We start from the raw sequence: 13,905 nt of genomic DNA on the forward strand, positions 1-13,905 counted from the left end.
CGTCACATTGGTTTCAAACTAACAAAAATGTGTAAAAGAATCAGAGGGGAGAAGGGAGATGAAAACCAGCAAATGAAAGAACAACAATAAGAAATTAACTATTTCATTTATGTCCCACGACGCTCTCCCGTAAATAAGTATACAGAAATAAAAAAAAACTAACAGTTTTCTTTCTCCCACGATTTTCTCCTTTAAATCGCATGTAATACCTACAATTGAGAAAAATCAACATGAAAAATAAACTGTTACATAAAATAGTGAGAATAAGAAAGAAGATTTTAGTTAGTATTTGTTTTGCTTCTAATAAGTTTTCTTCTTAGAATTACAGGAACAACTTTTTCATTGATTTTGACACAAAGTTAGAACCAATCAATGCCATTAGAGATTATAAAAGAAATTCAAAATCAGGATGCCAACGGAGTTCGCCCATCACCTCTTTCTTTAGAGCATCTCCAATGCAACACTCAATCTTAGAGCATCTCCAATGCAAAACTCAAAAAAATCTCTATTCGTCATATTTGTCAAGTTCCAATTGAGATTCTCCCTCCTAGGTGTCGAAAATAGAGATCCTCAATTCTTATATGTCTCCAATGCAACACTCTAAACTCTTTTATTTTACTTACGTGTCATGGTTATTTTTGTAAAAAAGTAATTAGTTATTTTGGAAATATACGAAGACTTGATTTCTATTGGTTGAAATTTAAATATTGATGAGTTGGACAATTAGAGATATCTCAAGAGGACACTCTGAAAATAGAGTGTCCTCTTGAGATATCTCTATTCCACTCTCGACACATCATCTTTGAGATTGTAGTTGAGTTTTGCATTGGAGATGATTTTTTAAGAAAAACTCAGAAAATCCTATGTGGCACTCCGAGTTTCTAAGATTGAGTTTTGCATTGGAGATGCTCTTAAAAACTTTGAGTGCCACTTAGGATTTTTAGAGTTTTTTTTAAAACTCATCTCCAATGAAACACTCTATTTGGATCTCTAAGATGACGTGTCGAGGGTGGAATAGAGATATCTCAAGAAGACACTCTATTTCTAGAGTGTCCTCTTGAGATATCTCTAATTGTCCAACTCATCAATATTTCATTTTCAATCAATAGAAATCGAGTCTTATATATTTTCTAAAATAAATAATTATTTATTGACAAAAATAATTATGCCACATAAGTAAATAAGATAAGTTTAGAGTTTTGCATTGGAGACAAAAAAAATTCAGGATCTCTGTTAATGCCACCTAAGAGTGAGAATCTCAATTGGAACTTGACACATAGGATGAATAGAGATTTTTATGAGTTTTGCATTGGAGATGCTCTTAGCCTCCATTCAAAACGTGGGATACCTAACTGTCCATTAATTCGTTATGTAATTTAGTCACAAATGGAACAAATCAGGAAACTAAATTCATGATTTCCTCTATTAGCTCCCCACCAATTTCTCTCTCCCACGATTCTCTCTCACTATCTAGGTAGGAAATCATAAATGACGTTAATATCCTGTAACTGAACTTTGAGAAGATAACATTAAATGTTATTTCCATATAAAAGTGAGGGTAAATAAATACAAGTGTAGTTTTGGTAAGTTACAACCGCCTAACAAAAAGAATCGTGAAGAATATAATAGATTTAGAGTCGTTGGAACAACAAACTATAGATATAAATCGGACGACTGTGAATATCCAAGAGATAAATCAACGACTCACCTCAAAAACACCATTGCGCTTTATATAATAGATTTGTTATTTAATCCTATTAGTATATAATGTTGATGAACATTTCTCTCAAAAAGTAAACATTTCGGCTACCGTGATCACTTTTTTTTTGTCGCCAGAATATCGGCCATTGTGGTCGAAATATGTTTAATATTTCGACCATCGCGAGTGAAATATGTCCAAAATTTCGACCAATATTCATATTTCGACAATAATGTTCGAAATTTTGCGCATATTTCGACCATATCGGTCGAAATTTTGGACATAACTCGATTACTTCGTCCGAAATATTCCTTTTAAATTTTATTTCACCATTTGTTCCGTGTTTTTCGATACAAAAAGAAATTTTTTCTATTAAATTCTTTTTATCCTTTTCTGATTAATTTTAAATATTAAAGTAATATTAATATTATCATTTGAAAATAAATATATGATGATTTATTTGTTTTTCAGAGAAAAATGTCTACTTACCAAAAGTACTAATGTCCCTTTACTAATCGTGTCCCAATAAAGTGCAGACATATCCCTTTATCAAAGACCATATAATAGTATCGCCGTGGTTGAAATCCAGGCTGTTGCTATCTTCGGCCATTGGTAAGGGGAGCTAGGAATTGTTGTTGGGGAGCTGTAGTACAAAATTAATTTTTTGTACTACAGCTCCCCATACCAATTTAGTGTTAGGAACTATTTTTTTGAATTTTAAGTTAAATATTGAAATACAAAGGGATTAGAAAACGATTACAGAATATCTAAATTCAAAAATTTTAATTGTAATTTTTTTGAAGATTGTTTTTTGTTCATGATTTAAGATTTCAAGTATAAAACAATAATGTTTCATTTTATAATGTTTTTTGAAGATTGATAATTTTAAGTTAGATATGATATGAGTTGCAATAGAGTTTTATATTAATTTTTACTCTAATTCAAATTTATCTATATTGATGTGTTGGAAATTTTCGTTAAACAATTTCCCCCCAGTGGAGGGAAATATGGTGAAGGAAACTGCATATATATGATTTTTTTCTTCAACAAATTCCCCCCCGGACGAGGGAAATTAGACGAAAAAAATGTGAAAACAGTAAGTTTTCTTTTGGTAACCACATATATATATATGTTATTCTCTTAAACAAATATATATATATATATATATATATATATATATATATATATATATATATATATGTTATTCTCTTAAACAAATTTCCCTCCAATCGAAGGAAATTAGGCAAAAAAAAAGGGGAAAAAAAGAGGCACATTAGTAAAGTTGCAAGCACTATGTTTTTGTCATTGTAATAGAACTTTAAAAAATGAAAAAACTAGGCACACTAGTAAAGTTTCTTTCCATTTCTGAAATTTGGTGAATAGTGTGATTACATTAGAGATATAAATATCAATTCTCTTCACAAAATAGTCACAAAAAGATTCACCAAACTATTGTCAATTTTACTCATAATCTTTATCTTCATCGCTTGAATCGTTCCATCGCTTGAATCGCTCGCATCTTCTTTGTTTGAGACTTGATTTCCTCTTTCAACAGAATGTTGGTAATAAAATTACCATCAAAACTCTAGATATAGTTTTTAAGCTAGCACAACAATATTAAGTATAGATTAAAGAAATTCCCAATGCTATTCAATTTGTAATAAAATTCCCGTCAAAACCTTAGAATAAAACTCATTATAATTCCTACTCAATACTATCCAATTTGTCTTCTCTATTTTCCTTGAAGTAGAAAAGATTTGCAGGAAAATGGATGAGATTGAAGAATTTGGAATAAAATTTTATATTGCTAGCCATCCAGAAGACCCATCTCCATACACATCTTCACCTTCATAGATTGTTTGTTTCTTGGAAATGGATGAAATTATGAAGAATTCTTCATTAATGGTGGGTGTGATTTGTAGTGGTAAAAAAAACTCACTAAAATCCTAGATACAAAACTCAATAAAACCATAGAAATTAGAAGCGGTGGAAGAAGAAGTCACAAGACTTTGGTTGATGTCTTCTTCATTAGCCAAAATACTTTGTAAGTAAACACCATAGATTTGTAGTTGATGAAGGAAAGAGATTGTCGGAGGGGAGATTGGAGAGTCGACTTCAGAAGAGAGAAGAGTGAAAGAAGAAGAAAGTTTTTTTTTTCTTTTGTTATTTATCAGATATTTGACTATGTTACACTTGAGTCCTTCAAATTATGATTAAAATCTTTAACATAGAAGGTCTTTAAAATAATAATCCAAAAGTCTTATCTCCCCTTACTAATTTCTATAGCTCCCTAACTATAATAGCTCCCCAACAACAATTTTCAGCTCAGCTCCCTTTACCAATCACCCTATCTTTTCACCACAAAAGATAATCAGTTTAGAGAGAGAGAGAGAGATAAAACTCTAAAGAGAGAAAACAAGAAGAAGAGGAAGAGGGACGGCGATATTTATTAGGGTTTCTAATTTATTATTTTTTCTGTAGGTTATTTTGCAAGATGCCATAACTCTTCTCATCAGGGATCTCGGGAGTTTTATCGACGGGAATCAGATGATTTCCCCAGACCTCTAGGTATGTTTCTTCTTCAATTTTCTTTCTCTTTGCTTGCCTTCCTACCTGATTTGGGTTATCTCAAATTAGGGTTTCGTGAAATTGCAGACCTCCCTTTTGATTACAATAAATTTCGTCAATGGATGCCTAGTAAACCACTGAATTCAATGCATCCGTAAAAAATATTGATTTGGATCTTTCCTCCCCAAATTTGTTTTGCCCTGCTCGGCCTGATGATTTGCCAGAGATCTGGGATTGCTTGTGCATTCCATATGGTTCCATCTTTCGCTTTTTTCTTGCTTAAAGTTCTTTGTTTGTTTAGATAGCGATTCAGAATTGTTTTTGTTTTCATCAGTTGTGTTCTTTTTTTTGGGACTTTTATCTGCTGTAGGTCATGGTAGGTCTAGTGAGAGAAGGGGTGACGAAGAGAGCATCTTCAGACCTTCTATGTCCCGTAGTGAGGGGAGATATAGCCGGAATAGCCACGAAGTTAGAGGACCTGTCAGCTAGGTGGACTGGAGGGGACGTTCCAGAGAGGATATGGATGGCTCAATTAATTCTTTCAGCAGGCACCATGAGTTAGGTGTTCAGATGTCAGTCAGTGATCTCGTAACAGCTCATCCTCGTTCTAACCTTGAAAATTCACCAATTGATCACCTTCATACAAGGGATGAGCGTTATAAGAATGGTAATTTCGATGGCTTAGGCACATGCCATAGATTTGAGAAAGACAAATCAGGGGGATCAATCCCCTGGAACCCTGTAAAGTGGAATCGTTCAAGCAGCTTGTCGTCTCGGGGTTCAGGTTTGAGCGAGTCAAGTAGTTCAAGGAGCACGAGATCTGAATCTAAGGAAATTAAGGCTGAGTTGCCTTCTAGAGGAATAATTCCAGTTCGATCCCTTTCAGTGGAGCCTTCTGGATGTGTGCCATCTGCTAGAAATGAAGAAACAAGTTCTAGGAAGAAACAACGGCTTGGATGGGGTCAGGGGCTAGCGAAATACGAGAAACTAAGCATTGAAGGCCCTGATGAGAGGCCTGATGAGAGGCCTGATGTGAGCACAAGGACTTCACAAGATACGATACCGGGCTTGTCTAATAGGAGCCCAAGAGTTGCTGGGGTTTCTATATGTTCTCCTCCATCTTCATTTGCTTGTAGTTCATCTCCAGGTACATACACTTACTAGTTATCTTTTCTTTTACTAATTCTGCAGTTAATGCTAAACTACAAATTTGTATTTTTTGGTGATTTTCACTTTGGCTATTTATGAGGTTCTGAAATAGGTGTCTGGTGTGGTGTCATCTTGTATTAATCAGGTTTTAAAACGCTGACGGAATTTGGTTTATCCCGTATGAAGTCTTTTACCAATGAGCTTTCCTAGTTTGTCTTGTAAATAGTTTAGAGTGTTAGCTTACTTGGCTATTTTAATCCCACCCTCCAGTTTTTCACGCTTTTCCTGGCTTTGGCATAGTCGTGTGCGATATCGTTAGTGCATCTTCGCGAATCGAGTCTCACATAAGCTGCGGTTTAGTTTGGGACATCTGGTTTCGCCTTATGATCGGATCAAGTGTTGAAATCTTTTGTATGATATGTGAACTTATGAAGTGATACCCTATGAATGAAATAGTGCGAGGATATATCACGCTTTTGACACCACGGGACTGATATTCCAGCCTCCTATCTGTCCACTTGCTAGACAGGTGAAACCCTATGTTTCTTCGCAAGAATAACAAGTTGGTACTACAACAAGAAGCTATTTTCTCCGATTTTGTGGCCAGCAACTCCAGACAGGTCAAGTTGCATTTATGGTTAACAATTAGGTGATTGGACTCTAAAACAGTACGCTGAAAAATTAATTATCTTAAGTCAGTAATTTCTTTGTATCGATCGTTCAACTGCCTTTTAAAGTATTGGTTCCATATAATTTACTCCTACTTTCTTAAACTATGTTTGCAAACATATTGCTTGGAAACCATTTGAGAGTTCATCTGAAACTGATACCATGATTGGACTTGATTCTCTATCATATCTTATTGGTTTATGTTCATTTAATTTTCCTAATTTCGGTTGTACTTGCATCACTAATAGTACAAACATTTTTTTCCCAGAAGGTTTGGAGGAAAAGTCTCTTAACAAGGGCTCGAGTATTGATTGTCACACAAGTTCACCAAATCACGAGTTTCAGTATTTCACCGAGCGGTTCTCAGTAAATGTGGAAAATCTGGAGTTCACTTCAAGTTCTAAATTGAATAGTCTGCTTCTTGATTTGCTGCAACCAGAGGATGCAAGCTCTGGGGACTCAAAGATTATGAGGTCTACTGGTATGAATAAGTTACTTCTGTTGAAGACTGGATTTTTGACTGCGGTCGAGAAGGTTGAAAGTGAAGTTGACAAGTGTGAAAATGAGCTTAAGTTATTAAATACTGAGCTTGAAATTAATGTTGCTTCTGAAACAGTTTTTGAACCCTTACAAGTGAACTTAGAATTAAAACCTAGTGAAATAGCTGGTGCAGTATCTCAAGCAGTACAGAAGCCTTCTCCTTTGCAAGTAGCATCTCTTGATGTTGTGAACTTGGATAAGACAACTCTATGTGATGATACAACGAGACAAAATAATACTGAAGTAGAGGAGGACATAGATAGTCCTGGAACAGCTACATCAAAGTTTGTTGAACCACTATTGCTGGAAAAGACAGACTTCACATCTGACTTTGAGAGAAACACTGGTTATACTTCTGTTTTTAGGAAAGTGGGTTGTAGATCACCTCAAAGAGAAAGTTTTTCCTCAATTGAAGAAAAATCAACAAGCGAGGCTTGTACCGAGGATGTAAAGCTCACGAACGAAATGTACAATGTATCTCATGGTTCTAGTGATTCAGGTTTACTTTCCAATGAAAATAATAAATTAAGTGAATCAATATTCGCATCCAACCGGGATTATGCGAGAAATGCGTGTCATGAATTAACTAAGTTATTGCCATCTGATGGACTCAAAAGTGATAGACCGCAAGCAATTAATGTTTCATGTGTTCAAAACGATTTGCTCGTTAAAGAAAAGCTTTTGGCGAGAAATCGTAGGCGAAGACTCAAAGAGCGAGTTCTTTCTCTTAAATACAGAGCACTACAGCACATGTGGAAGGAAGACATGCATATGATTTCCATAAAGAAGAATAGGGCTAAATCACAAAAGCGTTGGGAGCCGAGTTTTAGAATTTCGCACAATGGGCATCATAATCATCGGTTTTCCATTCCTTCTCAATGCACTTCATCTGGTATGTTGAAGGCTTTCTTTTTCTACTGAATGCAATTTTTTATATTTCTTTTCCGCATCTTGAAAATGATATAGGGTTGCTGCAGTCAATGATGTCAAAATCGTACGGTTCCCGATTCAGATCGTACGATCTGAATCGGATCGTACCCATTTTGATTTGACTCGCACTGTAGATCGCAATCTACACTAAATCAGACGATTTTTATGCAAAATCGTTTTTTGAATCATGAATCGTGGGATTCAGGTTGAATCCCATGATTCAGATAACTTGAAGAAATGAATAGATGAAGATGGTTTCTAAGGTTCTTCAAAAGTTTTCTAAACTTGTCGAAGAAGGAAATGTAAAAGTCTTGCTAGCTGCCATACTTCTTCATCTTGTACAGTTCTACTGCCTTGCTAATCTCTTCCTCTCTGGTTTTTTCTTCTTCTTCTCTGTCGTCTTCTTTCAAGGTTTTTAGAGAGAGAGAGAGAGAGTAATTTCTGGTTTAATCTCTCTCTCTCTCTCTAAAACTTCCCCTAAACCACTCACGGGTCAGAGAAAGAAAGCTCTCACTCTCTCTAAATTTAAAGTCTTGTCAATACAGCTCACATACCTTTTTTTTTCTTTGTTAGTATGAAACTATTATGTTTAAGCCCAAAGTAAGAGAATGATATACTGAGTGCAATTAGTTGTATTATAACTCTTAAGTCTTAATTAATTAATTATATTTTTAATATAAAATAAATACCTAACCTAATAGATCATTTGAAATAAGTTAGATAATATAATATACATAAGAAATATAGACGCCTGATAAATTTAAATCTTACGATTTACAATACGATTTGGCGATTCTATTCATCAAAGTAAAAAATCGATTTACGATACGATTTACGATTTGACAACATTGGCTGCAGTTCAGTATCAGTTTATCTACCTCCTATTACTGCATGTTGCTACATTTTTGTCACTGTATCCAAGTTCAAACGTTATCCGCACTTCTATTAGCAGTCCCTTAACAAAAATATATATCCATCTCCCTGTTCTTTTCGATGTTTTTGGTAGAGTTTGATCGATGTGCTTGTGCTTGATATCCTTCACCTTTTAGTTTCACTGTTTTAGTTATATGGGTTGGTGTTGTTTGGATTGCATTTGTGCTTCTTGACTCTTGTTTGTTCTTCTATCTCATCTCAGTTTTTCATTGCAGCAGGTAATTTAAGCCTCGTACCGACCAGAGATATTGTTGATTGTAGCAGCAAATTTCTATCAGATTCTCGACTGAGGCTACATAGAAGTTGTTTGAAGATGCCTGCTTTAATGTTAGATGAGAAGGATGAGAGGTTTTCAAAATTTGTTACGAATGCTGGCTTAGTTGAAGACCCCATTTATGTTGAGAAAGAAAGAAAGATGATCAGCCCGTGGACGCCTGCAGAAAAGGAACTTTTCCTGGAGGTGCTGGCTATGGTTGGAAAGGACTTGAAAAGAATTGCTTCTTTTCTAGATCACAAGACAACAGCTGATTGCGTTGAATTTTACTACAAGAACCATAAATCGGAAAGTTTTGAAAAAATAAAGAAGCTGGAGCCCAGGAAGCAAGAGATTTCATACCTAGTGACGTCTGGTAAGAAGTGGATTCATGAGGTAAATGCTGCGTCTCTTGATGTGATAGGAGCAGCTTCCTCTGTTGCAGCTAATGTTGGTGATAATATGAAAACTCAGCAATCTACTGTTGGAATGTCATTCCTGTCAATAAATCGTGATCGCAAGTCAAGCAGTTCAGATGTGCCAAGGAATGAGAGGGAAGTTGTGGCAGCAGATGTTTTGGCTGGTATATGTGGTGCTGTATCTTCAGAAGCAGTGAGCTCTTGCATTACTAGTTCTATTGATCCCATAGAAGGTTCTCAGGAGAAAAAGATGCAAAAGAGGAATTCTTTGGTTGATCGCTCTTCGACACCTGATATTGTGCAAAAAATTGATTGTCAAGAAGCCTGTTCAGATGAGAGTTGTGGGGAATTGGACTTCGTGGACTGGACTGATGAGGAGAAATCAGTTTTCCTGACAACCTTCAGGACTTACAGTAAGAACTTTACAAAAATCTCCAATTGTGTTGGGACCAAGTCGACAGAGCAATGCCAGATCTACTTCAGTAAGTCACGGAAGATTCTTGGTCTGGATTTAATCCAGTTTGAATCAAGCACACCACTGAATGATGGTAATGAAGGAAGTAGTGACACAGAAGATGCTTGTACAGTGGACATTGAGTCCGCACCGTGCAGCATGCAGTCGTGTACGAAGATGGACGTCGAGGCTCACATAATTGACAATACATCAAGGAGTGACGGAATCTCTCTTATTAATACTGAAAATCTCAAGTTAGATGAAATTAATGGACTGGAGCAGTTGAGCTGTGAGGAAGCTGGCCTTAGAAAAGTTACAGTTGATTGTTGCAGTACTGTCAAGACTGAGTTGGACATCTGTGGGGAAGACAATTTAGTGAAGGAGTCAGGGATGAAGATTAATGCAACCCCAGAGATGTCAAAAAACATAGATGTAATGGTGGAAAGACATGTTGCAAAATTGAGTTGTGATCTACCTGTGCAAGGTCTTGAAGAGGCTGATCATCCTACTGAAACTCAAAAGGTAAAAGAGCAGGAAATTAATGGGACATTGTCATTGAATGATGAATCATCATCTGGTGGTAAGCTAGGAGGACCTGGCAAGCCTAGAATAGATGTTTCAACAGAGCTCAAGTGCATTCTGGATTCTCCTGCTGATAAGCTTAACGGGAGTACAATTTTTGGTGCATGGGAGTGGTAGTGATCGTAGATATGATGTGAAGAATGGTATGGCTATGGTTAGCAGTAGAAGTAGCTCATGTTGCGTTGTACCAGAACTGAAGACGAACAAAAGTTCTCCTATGAATGGAGCAGCTGTGCCACTGGGGTTTAGTTCGACTCCAAGTTATTACTACCAGAATTCCCATGAGCGAGTGCCTTCTCGGCAGGAGTCTGGGGTCAATGAGTTGAGCAGAAAGAAAATTTACCTTCTCTCTCTGCAAATCTGTCGTCGAGAAATGGGTCTTCAATCCAGCGTGAATGCCATCTTGGGGAGTCTACAACAGTATCAACAGTAAACTTGGAGGACCCCGGGAACGAGCAGCATCAGAAATTAGGAAGTACAAATATTTATCAGCCATATATGACAGGACTAACACACCTAACCAGGTTGAGCCCTCTCAGATTCTCAGAGGTTATCCACTAAAGGTGCTTAATAATAAAGACAATAATGGGAAAGTTGAATCAATTGCCCATGATAGTCATTCTGTGGTAAAAAACTTCTCAAATGTAATCAGAGATTTACCATCAAATCAGTGTTTGCAACAAGGCCTTCATCAGGAGAAGAGAAGCGGTGTGAAACGTCCACGTTTGTCAATGGAGCTTCCACCTATAGGCAAGAGTAATGAACAAACACCGATCATTCATCCCCGGAGTAACACCGATACAGAGAAATCTCGGAGGACTGGTGATGTGAAACTTTTCGGTCAGATTCTCAGTCATCCTGCACCTGTGCAGGCATCATCGCAGACCCCCACTACGAAGCCCTACAACTGGAATGCATCTCCAAAATTAAGCAGCAACAAGTCATCTGACTTGAACCTCATGACTAGTAATGGGGGGAGAGATGGAGCTTCGTTGGCGTCAAAGTTAGAGTCTGGCAGTTACTCAGGATTAGAGGGATACCCGGTGAGGAGTTTTCGTTTCTGGGATGGGAATAGAATACAGACGGGGTTGTCTTCGGTGCTTGATTCTGAAATTCTATTCCCGAGTTACCCTCCACCTATGCCAGTCAGTGATCATCAGCTTCAACCACTGCAAACGGTAGTCAAAAGGAATGACCGGAACTTGGGTTGTGTTTCAGTGTATCCTAGTAGTGATATCAGTAGGACGAATAGTAATAGGACATTGACTGATTATCATAAGATGTACAGAATCGATTGTGGGACTAAAGATGGAAGACATGAGTTATTCTCAGAGATGCAGAGACGTAATGGTTGTGAAATGATACCGGGCTTCCGGCAGCAGCAATACCAAGGGAAACAAGCAGTGATGGGGGGGATGAATGCGATGGGCGGCAGCGGAATCCTGGGCGGCAGTGCTGGTGTTTGTAGTGGCGAAGCTGGTGTGTCAGATCCTGTTACAGCGATACAGTTGCATTATGCTGCTGTTGCTAAACAATACAGTAGTCAGGCTATGGCAAGGAAAAGGAGACTTGGGCAGCAGCAGGAGGATGTACGCCCAGGTAGGTAGTAGGAAAAAAAATAGAAAAATCTTCATTGTTGTGGCAGATCAATGATCAGAATATGGTTCTTCTAATAGAGAGAGGTCATTTGAGGTATACTAATCTTGTATGCCCAACTCTTTTGTATAATAGTTTTTTTTATTTTGTGATACACCTTAAAAAGTGGGGAAGGCGGAAAAGAAGATGTGGGGGGGTTTGATTCTTTTGTCAGAAGATTTAGTAGTCTCTTGTAATATGCCGCAGCTATCTCTGTTTGTTGTTGTATTTGATGATGGAATAGCGCACCAGATAAATAATCTCCCTAACTTTTGGTGAAGAAAGAGGCCCAGTTCTTCCTCAGGTTTCTCTCTCTCTCTCTCTCTTTCTATTATCAATTCATCTGTCTCTTAGAACATTTTTGGTTAGTTTAAAGACTCAGTGTATACAATTATTTTTACATTTTTATTCAGACTTCAGTACAGCAGGAAACTAAGGAACTTTGAATATCTCTTTCTCTTCCAAGTGGTGCAGTCTCTTTATTGAGCACTCGTTGTTCTAGACGAGTGTTCAATCCCTCTTGACACGTGTAGCTCTCGTCTTATCTCCTTCTTTAATGAAGTCGAGGGTAGAAATAACTCTTATTCTCATTATAACTCTCTTCTGGTCTTTCATTTCTTCATTAAGTAGACCCCAACTAATGTGTCTTCTCCTATCCCCCTCATGATCTTTTTCATCAGAAAGGGAAATGGAAAGATCTTGAGGATCTCATGGAAGTTAAGATTGAAGTAGATGTATGTAAGAAAGCTTTGTTTAGGAAGTCAAAGGACTATGATCAAGGAAGCAATTCCTCCCTGGTTAACAGCCCTGTGTTATGGTATGGTGGTAACTCCTCCTCTTCTATCCACTCAACCTCAATTCCTCCAAGCTGGTATACACCTCCTGCGGAATCCATTGACAGCCAAGAGGAGAGGCGCAGACACATATTCTTAGACTCTTTGTTGGCATGTCCTGGTGACTCCACTGAGGCCAGAGAGGAAGGAGTTCTTGACTAGTCATGCTCAGTTGATCGTTTTTAGTTCTATCTGTTTATAGTTATAATAGTTGGTTTTGTTCTTAGCTTTATCTGGTGATTATACTTTTGGTCTGTCTTTGAAACTTCTTAGCTTACTTGTCTGTCAGTGACATCTTTCGGTTATCTTTTGTTTAATCACATTTCTAATATAAGATAGGAATGTGATTTTGCTTGCTAATCCACTTGCATATCTGTGTTTATCTGATCTTTAGTCTGCTAGTTTTACTTCAGGTTTATATTTTTACTTACTGTTTAATCTTCTTTGCTTGGTTGTATTCAGTTTTATCTTAGTGAGGTTCTTTGTTGTCTTTTTAGCTTCTCAGCTTGTCTGTTGCGTTTTAGGGTTCGTTTAGTTTGGGAGACCCTGGGTAAAGAAGACTTTCTGCCCTTTGAGCTGAAAGTGGATAATAACACCCCTTGGATAGTGATAGGAGACTTAAATAGTATCCTTAATAGTCAGGAGAAAGAGGGCGGCTCTAATGCTTCTAATTCCTAGATCCCTAAAATTCTCTCCCACATCAACCATCTTGAGCTGATGGATATAGGATATCAATGCAACCCCTACACTTGGAATAATAGGCAAATTCGGAGAAAACTTGATTCAAGAGAGGTTGGATAAAGCTCACACTAACCTCACCTGGCTGGAAAATCATCAATCCTCCGGCATCACTCATCTCGAAGCTGTAGGCTCGGATCACCTTTCCATTTTGCTTTCTGATTTAGACCATAACCACCCTAAACCGAAACCGTTCAAATTCCTGCGTACTTGGATGTCTCATCCAGACTGCTTTGATTTTATTGCTTCTAAGTGGACTAGCAATTCCAACATCCAGGTGGAACTCAAAAATCTTAGTAAGCAGCTCACTAAATGGAACAAAAGAGTTTTTGGCAACATTGAGTGTAATATTAAGAGAATTACAGAAGCTCTTCAAATCAGTAAAAATGGAGAAGAGATTAACTGCCTTAACAATCAACTGGAAGATTGGTTTAGACATCAAGAGAGCTTATGGAAAGAAAAATCCAGAAATAACTTTATCTCTCTAGGAGACAAGAACACCT

General features: G+C 37.2%; 1 pseudogene across 1 annotated transcript; it reads left to right on the forward strand.

Moving 5' to 3' along the window:
* The first annotated feature begins 4,036 nt into the window (after positions 1–4,036).
* Positions 4,037–11,823, forward strand: LOC147564729 (uncharacterized; annotated as a pseudogene). The gene is made up of 6 exons (XR_015223887.1): positions 4,037–4,267; positions 4,638–5,414; positions 6,354–7,517; positions 8,704–10,312; positions 10,356–10,428; positions 10,518–11,823. The product of XR_015223887.1 is annotated as an uncharacterized LOC147564729 (transcript).
* The last annotated feature ends 2,082 nt before the right edge of the window (positions 11,824–13,905 follow it).

The sequence above is a fragment of the Eschscholzia californica genome, unplaced genomic scaffold, assembly GCF_041429995.1.
Source record: "Eschscholzia californica isolate CP2 unplaced genomic scaffold, dmEscCali1.0.p SCAF_1, whole genome shotgun sequence".
NCBI lineage: Eukaryota > Viridiplantae > Streptophyta > Magnoliopsida > Ranunculales > Papaveraceae > Eschscholzia > Eschscholzia californica.